Raw genomic sequence first — 12781 nt, forward strand, 5'->3', positions numbered from 1 at the left:
GGTCCTCTGATGCACTTCGTTGTTGTGAAATGAGTTCTTTGATCAGAAACAATGCTGTGAGAATACTATGACAGTGGATAAGGCATTCTGTAAGCCCATGGATGGTAGGTTTAAAAGAAGAATTGCATGTAAGGAAGGCAAATTTGTATCCACGGAAGTGTTTTTTTCTAGTAAGAACAAAATCTTACCCTTCCCAGGCGCCTGGGTGGCTCAGTTGGTTAAGCGACTGCCTTCAGCTCAGGTCATGATCCTAGGGTCCTGGGATCAAGTCCCGCATCGGGCTCCTGCTCTGCAGGGAGCCTGCTTCTCCCTTTCCCACTCCCCCTGCTTGTGTTCCCTCTCTCGCTGTGTCTCTCTCTGTCAAATAAATAAATAAAAATCTTAAAAAAAAAAAAAATCTTACCCTTCCCATGATGATTAGCAGTCCAATGTCACCAACTTATCACCAAGTAGCAGTCTGATGATGGTATGGTGCCATGGGGGCTCAGTGTTGGTCTCTGTTCCTGGCAGACTGGGCAATTACTTGGCTGTGGGTATAGCCAGATTGGGCTCAGTGAATAGAAGCCCTTGTTGTTGAATCCATGCATAACCCCCAAAGTCTAATTATTTCCTTTCCATCAATGCCAGTTACTGCTGAAAATTCTCAAGCTCCCTTTTTGAAAGGATGAGTGAAAGATAAACTATAAATTTTTGGCAGTGTAGCCAGATCCTTCCTCAGGGGGACATGTTCTCACCTTCATTCAAGGTGTTTTGGGTCTGGAAACTGGCTCAAATCTGATAATTATTTGAGAGGTTTTAACTCTCCCTTCCTGTCTCCTGGGACAGGGACCTAGGGAAGGACAGAAGGAAGGGAGGGAGGGAAGAAGGAAAGAAGAAAGGAAGGCATGAAGGAAAGGAAGGGGAACAGAAAGGGAGGAAAGAAGGAAGGAAGCAATCAAAATTTTTTAAAAAAATGTTTTTTGAATGAAAAAATAAATCTTTAGGAAACATGTTCGTATCTGTTTAATAATAGAATTAAATAATAATGTATTCTATTACATAAAAATCAGCATTTCTTCCTATATATCAGAAACTCATTCTGTATGTTGATCTTTTTAAATTCACACTTTGGCCATATTTGATGTTAAGTAACTTAACCATTTAACATTGAGTAACGTGTGTCTTTAGTGCCCCTCGTGATACTTTCAATTAACCAAAGTGTTAGATTAACCAGCATATGCTATTGATTGCAAGTAACAAGAACTCTAATAGGAAATCCAAGAGCCAGAGTGTCATACTTCCCATGTTATCAGAATTGACAATTTATGGAATTATGATCAATTCTGAACCACCGAAAAATGAACATTTTCAGAGTGTAAAAAGTGGCTCTAATGAAAAAAAAAAAGTACAGATACTGGAAGAGTTAATATGAAGGAATCACACATGCGTATATGAAAGGATAGTTGAGAAAGAAATTTACTGCGACTTAACTACAACAAAGAGATTTTGAAAAGTCATATGGAAGAACTTTTTGATATATTATACCTTAAAGCCTTCACCAAAGAAGATGGTGGAGCCTCCTTTTTGGAATTCTAAATGAAAAGTAGACCGGATTTTATCTTTCAGACTTAAAACGCATGTCGTGTCAGGAACCGAACAGACGACCTTTTTGTTCTATGATTCCATTATTTGAAAGGTTTGGAAATCCCAGCCCTTAGACTGCTTTCTGGTGCTTGTCTCCTGTTAAGTCCCACAGGTATATTTTCCTCTCAGGCACCAGCCCACTTAAAGCAAAGCAGTCATGGGAGTTGCCAACTCATCAAAAGCAGGGTCTAGTCCAGCATTAACCTAATTATATGCCGCAACCACTTTCTTATGCATCTGGGAGTAACTCCTTGGCTCCTCGCCAGTATCTCTGGGATTTGATTTTCAAGTGACATAACCAGTTACTTTAAAATGTTTACCTCCTGAATGCTGGAGATGGAATGTCCTCACCAAAAAGGAGCAAATTCACAATTGAATCAAAAGCTTCTGCTCATGGGAGCCAGCAGGGCCTTGCCAATGGCCAGAGAGCCCCAATCCTTGGTTTCTCCAGACTCAGATTTTCTCAGTAATGATGCAGTATCTTGTACATTATGGTTCACTCTGAGATGATCAAGTCATTATGTGCCTTGCTTCTTCTTTCAGAGTATTGGTAAGCATTTTTTTTTTTTAAGGAAAATTTTATACAAACCTTTGAAATATCTGGCAAGGAAATTAGGCAGACATCTGGAAAAGAAACAGCATCGCTGTTCCCATCCAAAATGTATTTTTGCTTCGTGTCTGTATTTTTCTTTCAAAGGACAATACACAAGTTCCTCTTAGCCACGAGCCTTTCTTGAGCAAAAGCGTCTGGATAGTCCAGGGGTTGTCTTCTGGAGCTTAGAGAAAGAAGTGTAAATTTCTATTCCATCCCTACATTTCAGAGGGCTACAGTGTGGCCCATAGAGCTGTCACATGTATTAAATCAATACCATTTACAGTTGGAAGGAAAATATGATCTGCACCCAATAAGTAGAAGCATAAATACAGCATCACAAGGAAGTTAGTCAATAAGTGTTTTTCTTCTCCATCTGTTGCTGCTGAGTTTGGCTAGTTTTCCCTTATGGTGGTTTGTAGTCTCTGTCTTCTGATATGTTCTCCTTGGTGGAGGCTTTATGAGGTGGTTTCCTGAGCTGTTGTAAGAGCCTTTTCCACACTCATTGAGTGGCTGCCTTGATTGATCTTAACAGCACCTTCAAAAATTCTGGTGGAAATCTTTCCTTAGTTGAGGTTTTTAGATATTGGCTATATAACTGAATAAGGAGTTCCATATTTCAAAGTGTGTTTGGAAGGGTGCCCAGAGTAAAGAAAACATTAATAGGCATAAAAAGCTAGCATATGGATGCTATAAGAAGTAAAATGGAAAATGTCCAAATAAAGTAGTGGAACCTTCCAATCAAAGGGTGTGAGGGGCAGTAAGGAAAATATGTTCTCTCTTATGTTTCTGCCAAAATGTGAGGACAATACAACCTATAGAGTCAATTCAGCAGATGCTGGAAACTGCAAAAAAGAACATTAGTCACAGCTAGCTTAGTTTAAAGTAACATACTTTTTATGTTTGTATTCTATATTAATTGATCTGTTTTATTTGTCTTATTTAGCCTATTAAGACCACCTTAAATTAATATAATTAGCTTGTACCCAATTGTTCATGCAGAAAAAATGAAACACTAAGAATATTTTCCTTAGAAAGGCCAATCTAAAAAAGATCTATAATACAGTAGTCTCCCTTATCCACGAGGGATACATTCCAAACCCCCTGGTGGATACCAACCATGGATGGTACTAAACCCTATACATACCACATTTTGCCCTATGAATACATACCTATGATAAAGTTGTTGACCGTGGTTGACCACAGGTAACTGAATCCGCGGATAAGGGGGCACTATTGTAAGTCCTGAACCCAGTCAGTTGGTAAATGTCTTTAAGCTTCTGTTATGCACCTAGTTATATGGAGGTCATTTAAGTGAGGAATAAGGCATAACTACTTCTTTTCAGGAATTTAAAACTAAAAAACTAAAAAACTTTAGTTTTAAAACTAAAAAACTAAAAAACTTTAGTTTTAAAACTAAAAAACTAGTTAAAAATTATGGCTGGCAACATTTTCTTTGTCCACACTAAGGCAGTTATTTCAAGGTTTTTGATTATAAAGATTTTTTTGTTCCCCAATCCTCAGGAACACTTCTTATTTGGAGTCCTGAATACGAATGTTGTTATTTTTATTTGATGCACAGAGCTTTAGGCAGGGGTTGTCATGTGTTGTATAAGATGTAAATACTCCTTTGATGGGAAGGGCATAACACCCTAACATTCAGATGGATGAAAGACCCGTTTGTTACTTACAGAGCCCACCAGAGAAGATCTCCAGGCAGGGCCAAGAGTAACAGAGCAGGGACAGAGCAACAGCAAGCTGGAAGTCTAAGAGGCCGTTCACATATGGCAAGCAGGCTGGGATTAGCATGGGTTCTCAAGTTCCCTGCAGGTTGGCTAAACTGAATATTTTGGTGGGCTCGACAGCATAGGGACAGTCTCAGGTGTGTGTTACCTGGCTTCGGGGTGATTAGGGCTGATTCATAGTGGCTTGGAGTGTGAGAGCTCAATAAGCAAAATAGTTGGGTATGTACTTAATTAGCTGCCTAAGAAAAGGAACTTACTGACCTCTAGTCAGGGACTCAAAACTGGGTCAACAGAGCACAATTGAAAAAGAAAACTATATGGGGCGCCTGGGTGGCTCAGTCAGTTAAGTGGCCGACTCTTGGTTTTAGCTCAGGTCATGATCTCAGGGTCCTGGGATCCAGCCCCGTGTCAGGTTTGGCGCTCAGTGGGGAGTCTGCTTCAGGATTCTCTCTCTCCCTCTGCCCCCTCACTCGCTCCTTTCTTTCTCTCTCTCTCTCAAAAAGTAAATAAATAAATCTTTCAAAAAAAGGAAACTATATTGTATAATGATACAGATTCAAACTATAAAAATATTATCTATAATGTATTCAGACATTTTACCATTCATACTTGTAATATGTATTTAATGAACACACGTTGATCCCCTGATAGACACTGAGAAAATAAAGACGAATAAGAGTCTTCTCATTCAGTGAGGGAAAAAAAAACAGTAATGATGTAGTTAAAAATGTAAGAGAGTCGTAACATGAGGTGATGTTGGAACGCAAATATAGGGTTACTTTTACAGCCCAGACCACTCAGAGAAAGCTGGCACCCATTGGATGTATTGTGAAAAAAGACACAGAAGCAAAATATAATTTAATAAGCAGAAATCTTACCAAAGGGGCACCTGGGTGGCTCCGTTGGTTAAACATCTGCCTTCAGCTCAGGTCATGATCCCGGGGTCCTGGGATCAAGTCCCGCATGGGGCTCCCTGCTCAGCGGGGAGCCTGCTTCTCCCTCTGCCTGCCGCTCCCCTGATTGTGCTCTCTCTCTCTCTGTCAAATAAATAAATAAAATTTTTTTTCAAAAAGGAAATCTTACCAAAAAGCCTAATAGAAATAAACTTTATAAGTAAGTAAAAAAAAAAAGACCCAGGAAGACCAAGAGACTTGGTTTATGTCACAGATACAGCAAACAGCCTAGCATACCTTCCACACTTCGTATGCATCCGTATTTTCCCTTGCAGGTCAACATCCAATGTTGTTGATTCACAAATTGCACATATTTGACCATCTGGACATGATATATGAGCGTTAAAATAACCTGGCCAGGAGGACCTATCATAACAAAGAATAAGCTTAGAATTCCATTCTTTCTAAATGAATGCATAATCTCTTCTATTGGACAAATGGACATCTGGGCCCTCAGCTTAGACCTGAGCTTTATGGTGGCTATAATTGGGGTTGAGCTTCATCTGAGAGCATTGAAGCAAAGGCAAAGAGTAAGATGAAGTTGCGGTGTCACGCAGAGACATAAATGAGTTCTCAAAAGGTTAAATGTTAAAACCAAGGAAAAGGCAGGGACCAAATTCAATGTCTAGTGACACTTAGGAGGAGTGAGGTGGATCCTGGAATGCAGCCTAGAAATACACCCTGCACAAGGGTTGGAGAGGAGAGTTGTAGTGTAAGGACGGAGCCCTTCAGGACTCAATGTGTTAATGGTGGAGTCTTCACTTACAAAAAATCAAGCCTTTCTGTTTGTATTTTATAACATTAAAATAGCTCTATACTGGAGGAAATATATTGGAATACTCAATTTTTATGTAGTAGTAAATTATAGTTTTTCATTTTAACAGAATTGACTATATGATATTGATCCAGAACCCATATAGAATTAAACCTTGACAATTTAAAAGAATTACTGATATTTAGAGTCTAATAACATTTATTAGGTGTAGCTTTAGAGCTCCCACTATAGGGAGGTTCATAATGTAGTTTAGAATGCTTATAATCTCATTGCTTATAATTGCATTGAGATATGACGAATCAACATAGCCAAAGACACATACAAAATGTTTCAGAGGTATGCACCATTTATGTGAAATAGTTGACCTCTTGGGTTATGATTGCTTTGCATGCTACTGAAGATATAGACTGTGATTTTGCAGTGCTGGCACCCTACACACGTAACCTTCATTCCTGAACGAACCCCTGAAACTTCAGTAACAGGCCTCAACATTTAACTTGTCCAATTCAAACTGACTTCACCACTATTCTCCTGTTCAGATTTTCCCTTATTGCCTAAAATAGGTCTTTTTACAGTTGGCTTATCTAAATCATGATTGAAACAAATCATGATCGAAACAAAATAACAGTTATTGAATTGGGTTGTATGTTTCTTAAGGCATACACGAGTTGATTTTACTCTTATACTGATCTCTTCCACTCCAACTTTCACTACCATTTCGTGACTTGTTGACAGTTGTCCTGGGAATGTTGACTAATTACTTCATAGTTCTGCCATTGAAGATGTTTCTGCATCTCCCATATTGTTCTTATACAGAGAGTACACACTTCAGTGGATTTTACTTCATTATCCTATTGGATAACCTGTCTTCTGTCTGTCAAGCTTGGCCTATTACATTTATTGTGATAACTGACGCGTTTGGACTCATTTCTACCATTTTTATTTTATATTTTTAATGTGTCACTTTTTCCATTTCCATTTTTCTTAATATCTTACTTGTTTGGCATACTGGTTGCTTTTTCTTTTTAATCTTTTCCCTTTGGATAGAAATACTTTGAAATTTTATCACATATAATTAACTTAATAACTTTATAAAGTTATTTAGAATCTCAATCCCCTACCAAATGATATAAGACACTTAGAACACTTAAATTCTGATCTCCCCTTTCCTGATTTATATGCTATTGTTACATAAAATTTTATTTATGTTTTTATTAAATATACAGTTAGACTACACTATTATTGCCTAAAATGCCAATACATATTTGAAATTACTTACATATTTATTTGTTTCTTTGCTCATTATTCCCTTTTGAATCTTAGGTCTCTTTTCCTTAAGTATATCTGATAGAAACTCTTTTATTGAGGATCTATTGATGTAAACTCTAGTTTGAACATATATTCATTTTGGGTTCTATTTTCACTTTGTCTCCCTATTTTTATAGTTGTTGTTCTTATTGATTATTTATATTTGTCCTTAAAAATTTCTTTAATTTTTTTATTATTCCAGTAATAAATTTAAAGTATGTATATTTTCAATGTTTCAGTATCTCATTGTTTTATTTCCAGAGGGTTATTCAGCTATCCAGACCATGTGCTTCTGGGGAATAGATATCTGAGAGGGTTTTGATTTGGAAGACTGTACAATAAATGGGAGAAAAATAAGATGTGAAGTAAGACCTAAGAAAGGGAAGTCTACATAGGCGATTGAGAGCACTTCAAGGGCTAAGTGTCTCAAAAAGGGATGGGGATTTGGAAGAAAAATCTTATGAATATTTTTATACTATAATAAGGGTTCTTGAGTCAAGGTCACTGATATTGACACATCAAGACTTACTATTACTACCATTTGATTAATAACCAAGCTAATATAATGTTTTAAAAACGAATGGAGTTCCATGATTTTTGTTAACATAAGGCCACAATTGGTAGCTCTCTCACTATTAATACCTTTAACTTTTAAAGGCTCTATTTGGAAAATAGACACAATAATAGTCACTTACTAAAGATAAAACAGGATCCTGGCCTTCCTATAATATGTAGAGTGAAAGTGTGTTTGTATCTGTGTGTTTACAAATCCTTTTCCATCTGGCTTAAACTCCTTCTTCCAGATCCGTTACATCTGGTCATCAACTTTGACCCAGGGATGGGATTTAAAAGTCGCCCAACCATCTGGCATTCTTTCTAGCCTTGCTCTTGAGATGAGGTTTCAGAGAACCTCATATCGTGGTTCTCTGAGGCTGCCAGTTTTTGGCTCAGCTCATTACTCCAAATGTTCCTCACAACTCCTCTGTGGGCTCCTTTATACTAATCATGCAAATGAGTGTGCTCTCTGCTGTTTTCCAAATGACTTAAAGGAAGGTACATCATTTTATTTGCCTTTGTCACTCCCTCGGTCTCCAACAGGATTCAGCATGGTGTTTTGCAAAGGCACATTGAATGAATAAATCAATTAATTAATAAACTTGATTCCCCCCTTCTGGAAATACTCCTTCTATCACTTCTTCTAGCTATGTTTTTTGTCCTCTGAGTCACAAATTAAATATCAACCCCTATCCAACAGCATAGGCTCCAAGCACTTACCTACTGAAAGATTAGTCTCCGAAACATGCCATCTATTAAGCGTGGCAGTGTGAATGTAAATATAATGTTCTTATCTTTGTAAATAGGGTGAGTGCCATGTAAATGCAGATGCGTTATATTTTATTTAATTCTACTTCTACAACGTATAGTAGATTTATGTAACTATTACTTCCCTTTAAATTATAAAGAAATATATCCAGAAATATAAAATGTACAGGAAACCCAGAGATATCAAGATAGTTAATTAGTTCTAAAATCACTCACTTGCTACAAAAACCATTATTTCTACTTTAAAATTAGAAAGAACAACAACAACGCAGTTGGGTTTTGAGGGGGTTTTGTGGTCAAAAACACTTAATTCAGTGACCTCAGAAAAACATTCTGTAAGCTTGCTACTGTTTGTCAGAATACAAATATCACTGACTGGAGAAGAAAAAAAGAGACCAGAAAAAAAAAAAAACAACAACCAAAAACAAACCGAAAAACCCATATGACAAGATAATTTAGCTGGGGTTAAGAAAACATCTATTCAGTTTCAAATATGTATAATTGATGTAATTTTATTTTATCTATTTACAGTAAAATATAATTGTTTCACTTAAATAACATTAGGTTTTTATTCAAGTGAAAGAAAAGTCTAATCTCTATTATCTGCACTTGAATTACTATCGTCACTTGTAAATATTAGGTTTCCCGTACATCTGTTTCATAATCCTCCTCCCAAGGATGACTAGCTGAAGAATTAAATGTCATGATGGCTCTACACCAGCTGCCATGCTTAAAGAGCCCTTCCTGGAAAGAGTTTAGTGAACAGGCATGGAGAATGCCATTCTTGGAAATAAAATTGTGGGCACCCAAGAATGTTTTTTTCCAGCAATTTCGTTGTTATGTCTCCTGAAATTTAACACCAATCTAAAAACAACCTTCCTCTGGATTTGCACTTGTGATATAAACATTTACATAAAACCAAGATTTGAGGGAAATCAAGGGTTGCCATGATGTGAATTATCCCAGTGGAAAAGATTGTTCTGCATTTTTAATTGATGTGCATGTTTGACTCATACTGTACTCATGTATGCTGTTCTTGTAAAATGGACAACTAAGGTTTTATAAAGAAAATGATGTGTGCTTTCTTTTTAAACATTGTCCATATCCTCCCTTCATTTGTAGTTTCTTTCCCCTAAGAATATGTTAGGTACATTCAGAAATGTAGAACCTATAATACAAGTGGACCTATGATAGCAAAATTCGTTTTGAAAGTCGACTCATCCAAAAAGCTTCACTTCCTTGACTACAGTAAAGTATTTAACTGATAAAATCATTCAATTTTCATTCAAATGGAATGTTATATATTCAATTGTTCCTTAGTCTTCTTATGTAAGATAATTGAAAACAATATAATTTAAATAAAAATAAAAGTCATGAAAAAGTCAAAGCTAGATAATTCAATCCCCTCCCTTAAAAACCTAGATGTATTCTTTTTTTTTTTTTAAAGATTTATTTATTTGACAGAGACACAATGAGAGAGGGAACACAAGCAGGGGGAGTGGGAGAGGGAGAAGCAGTCTCCCTGCCGAGCAGGGAGCCTGATGCGGGGCTCGATCCCAGGACCCTGGGATTGTGACCTGAGCCGAAGGCAGACATTTAACAACTGAGCCACTCAGGCGCCCCAAAACCTAGATGTATTCTAAACTGTCAATCAGGATGAGAATGGAGCTTTAGGAGGAGAGATGTAGGTGGTAAATGCAGTGATGTAGACCTGAAAGTGAGAAGTTTCATAGGATAAACAGCAAAATTTGGGGGTGAAACTCTCTTGAGCAGATAGAATTTTTCCAAGGGACCATTATTCAGTAAAGGTAAAGTTGATAGAAGGTTGTCGATGAGGCTCATGTTAAATTGTTATATATTCTTCTTTGTAAAAAAGCCACAAAAGTGTGATTGAATATGTTTAATTAATTTTCAAACTCTAGGGAACTAATAAACTTTAAAGATAATTGGTAAGTAGTAACAGTAGTTGTAATAATTGCTATAATGTAATTAGCAATCGTACTATAGTAGTAATAATAGTACTAGTTGATATTTATCAAGCACCTATTTCATGCCTAATATATGTAGTAAACTATATGTATTAAGCGATTTATATGAATGAAGCACATGGTCCAAGATGTTAATGCATAGATGAGGTGGAGCTAGAATGAGAAACTCAATGGGCTGACTCCTGAGCCTGGCTGGCCACTCTGCTCTGCGCCTCTGTATTATCATTATCACCACATGGGGGGTGAGAGCATAGAGACGACATAAACTAAGTCTTTAGAAAGAATACATTTAAAATTATGTTTTATAATTATTTCTTAATTACTTTTAAGTTACCATTATGTAGGTTATTGGTATTTGAAAGTGGAGAAAAGCGATGAGTAAGGAGAAAGAAGTGGTCTAGGCAGACAATAGAAACAAAGATAGTAATTTTAAAACCATTTAAATGTTGTGCTGAATTAGCTTAACTCGAAAAGCTTCTAAATAGAGAACAATAACAGAAAGACAGAAAAAGAAAGAAAATACACTCATATTCCAATTACACAGTGAACAAGGGCAAGTGCTCTCTTTAAATTGATGGCGGTATTTTACCAGTGAGCGTTCATGCCTGCCTCATTCAGGGCCCATTACAGAGCATTTAGTCCATGCAGACTTTCTGGACTCGGCTGCCCTGCTGTGACAGGAATCTCGAGCCCTAAACATTGCTGTTTGTGTTAGGATAGTCACAGGACCCACAGGTAGAGGAGGGATTCATATGGGAGACCTGAGCCAATCAGGTTATTTCCTTTCAGAACTTCAAGAACATAGACTGTAGTCAACCAGTACTGGATGCCAGCCAAATGATATATTTTGGGGTTAAAGCTGTAGGGATTGAGCCATTTGAGGGTGATACATAAGCAGAGGAAGCCATTCTACTGACTGAAATGGGAAAGTACAGCAAACAAGCAGAGAAGCAAAACAAGAGCTTTATAAGCTCTGAGAGCCAGAGATTAAGTCCAGCTTCCCAGGTTCTGTGAAACCAGACTCTCCTTATGTTCATTTCTCAAAGTCTCTGAGGCTGGGTTTATTTCACAACAACCCCTTATCTGATCCTTGCATAAGTGACTCATGTATCCTTGAAATTAAAATGACCTCGACTGGAACCAAATAAGAGTAGTATGCCAATTTCCATTTTCTCATCTGAAGATGTTAACTTGGTTTAGATTTAAGAAAGGAGGTGTGAGAAGTGGAAAAGTCTGACCTCATGTAATTTTTTTTTTCCTTTTTGATGAATGGACAAACAGCAGAAAATGGGCTTCTTGGAGCTAAGTCTGATGAGATACTTCCTAAGCCAGGCCCCCTAATTCAGTAGCTAAAAACCTCAGCTTCTGGTCAAAGGAACAACTAGAAAGTAGAAGGTGAAGTAAATGAGAAATTCCAGTATTCACAATTGAAAAAGTTACACTGAAATTCAATACAAATGTATCCAAGTTATTTGTTTTATTTAAAATTTTCCCATTAAGATGTTTTTTTTTTTCACCATCAGGTTTTAAGTTGGTGACATCACAAAAATGACATTTTGTCATTCTTTTCCACAAAGAAATTATATTACATTTTTGACTCATTCAATTAACATTTATTTAGTGTCCAACCTCTGCTTGGTGCCAGGGTTTCAAAGGAAATAAGATATATCCCTAGTATAAAAGTAACTTCCAAGTTACAGGAGAGAATACTGATTTTGAAGTACAAAAGCGTATTAAACTTTTTTAAATGATGTTTTAAAACTCGATAATAGGGCGCCTGGGTGGTTCAGTTGGTTAAGCGACTGCTTTCGGCTCAGGTCATGATCCTGGAGTCCCTGGATCGAGTCCCGCATCGGGCTCCCTGCTCGGCGGGGAGCCTGCTTCTCCCTCTGACCCTCCCCCCTCTCATGTGCTCTCTCTCATTCTCTCTCTCTCAAATAAATAAATAAAATCTTTAAAAAAAAACCTCGATAATAACTTATTAATATTTTCCAAAAATTAAGTTATAGTCGAAATTAGGTTAAGAGTTTTAAGCAAATTTGCTTAACTGATGATGAATCTATCTTTTTTTTTTAAAGATTTTATTTATTTATTTGACAGAGAGAGACACAGCGAGAGAGGGAACACAAGCAGGGGGAGTGGGAGAGGGAGAAGCAGGCTCCCCGCAGAGCAGGGAGCCCGATGCGGGACTCGATCCCAGGACCCTGGGATCATGACCCGAGCTGAAAGCAGTCGCTTAACCAACTGAGCCACCCAGGCACCCATGATGAATCTATCTTTATTAAAACTTATTTGTGAAATATACTACTGACGAACATTAAATCAAAAACAAATCTGCCTAATGATTTAATCAGGTGCTTAATGAAATACTTCAGTTTCAACTATGTCATAAAAATTCTATCAGACAAAAATAATACTTAACACATTATTCTCCTATGGCTTCTTATGGGTGGACTTGTGAAATACATAATTTA

This window comes from Mirounga angustirostris, unplaced genomic scaffold (genome assembly GCF_029215605.1).
Source record: "Mirounga angustirostris isolate CCGP_5_RB_7025 unplaced genomic scaffold, mMirAng1.0.hap1 SCAF_12, whole genome shotgun sequence".
NCBI classification, from domain to species: domain Eukaryota; kingdom Metazoa; phylum Chordata; class Mammalia; order Carnivora; family Phocidae; genus Mirounga; species Mirounga angustirostris.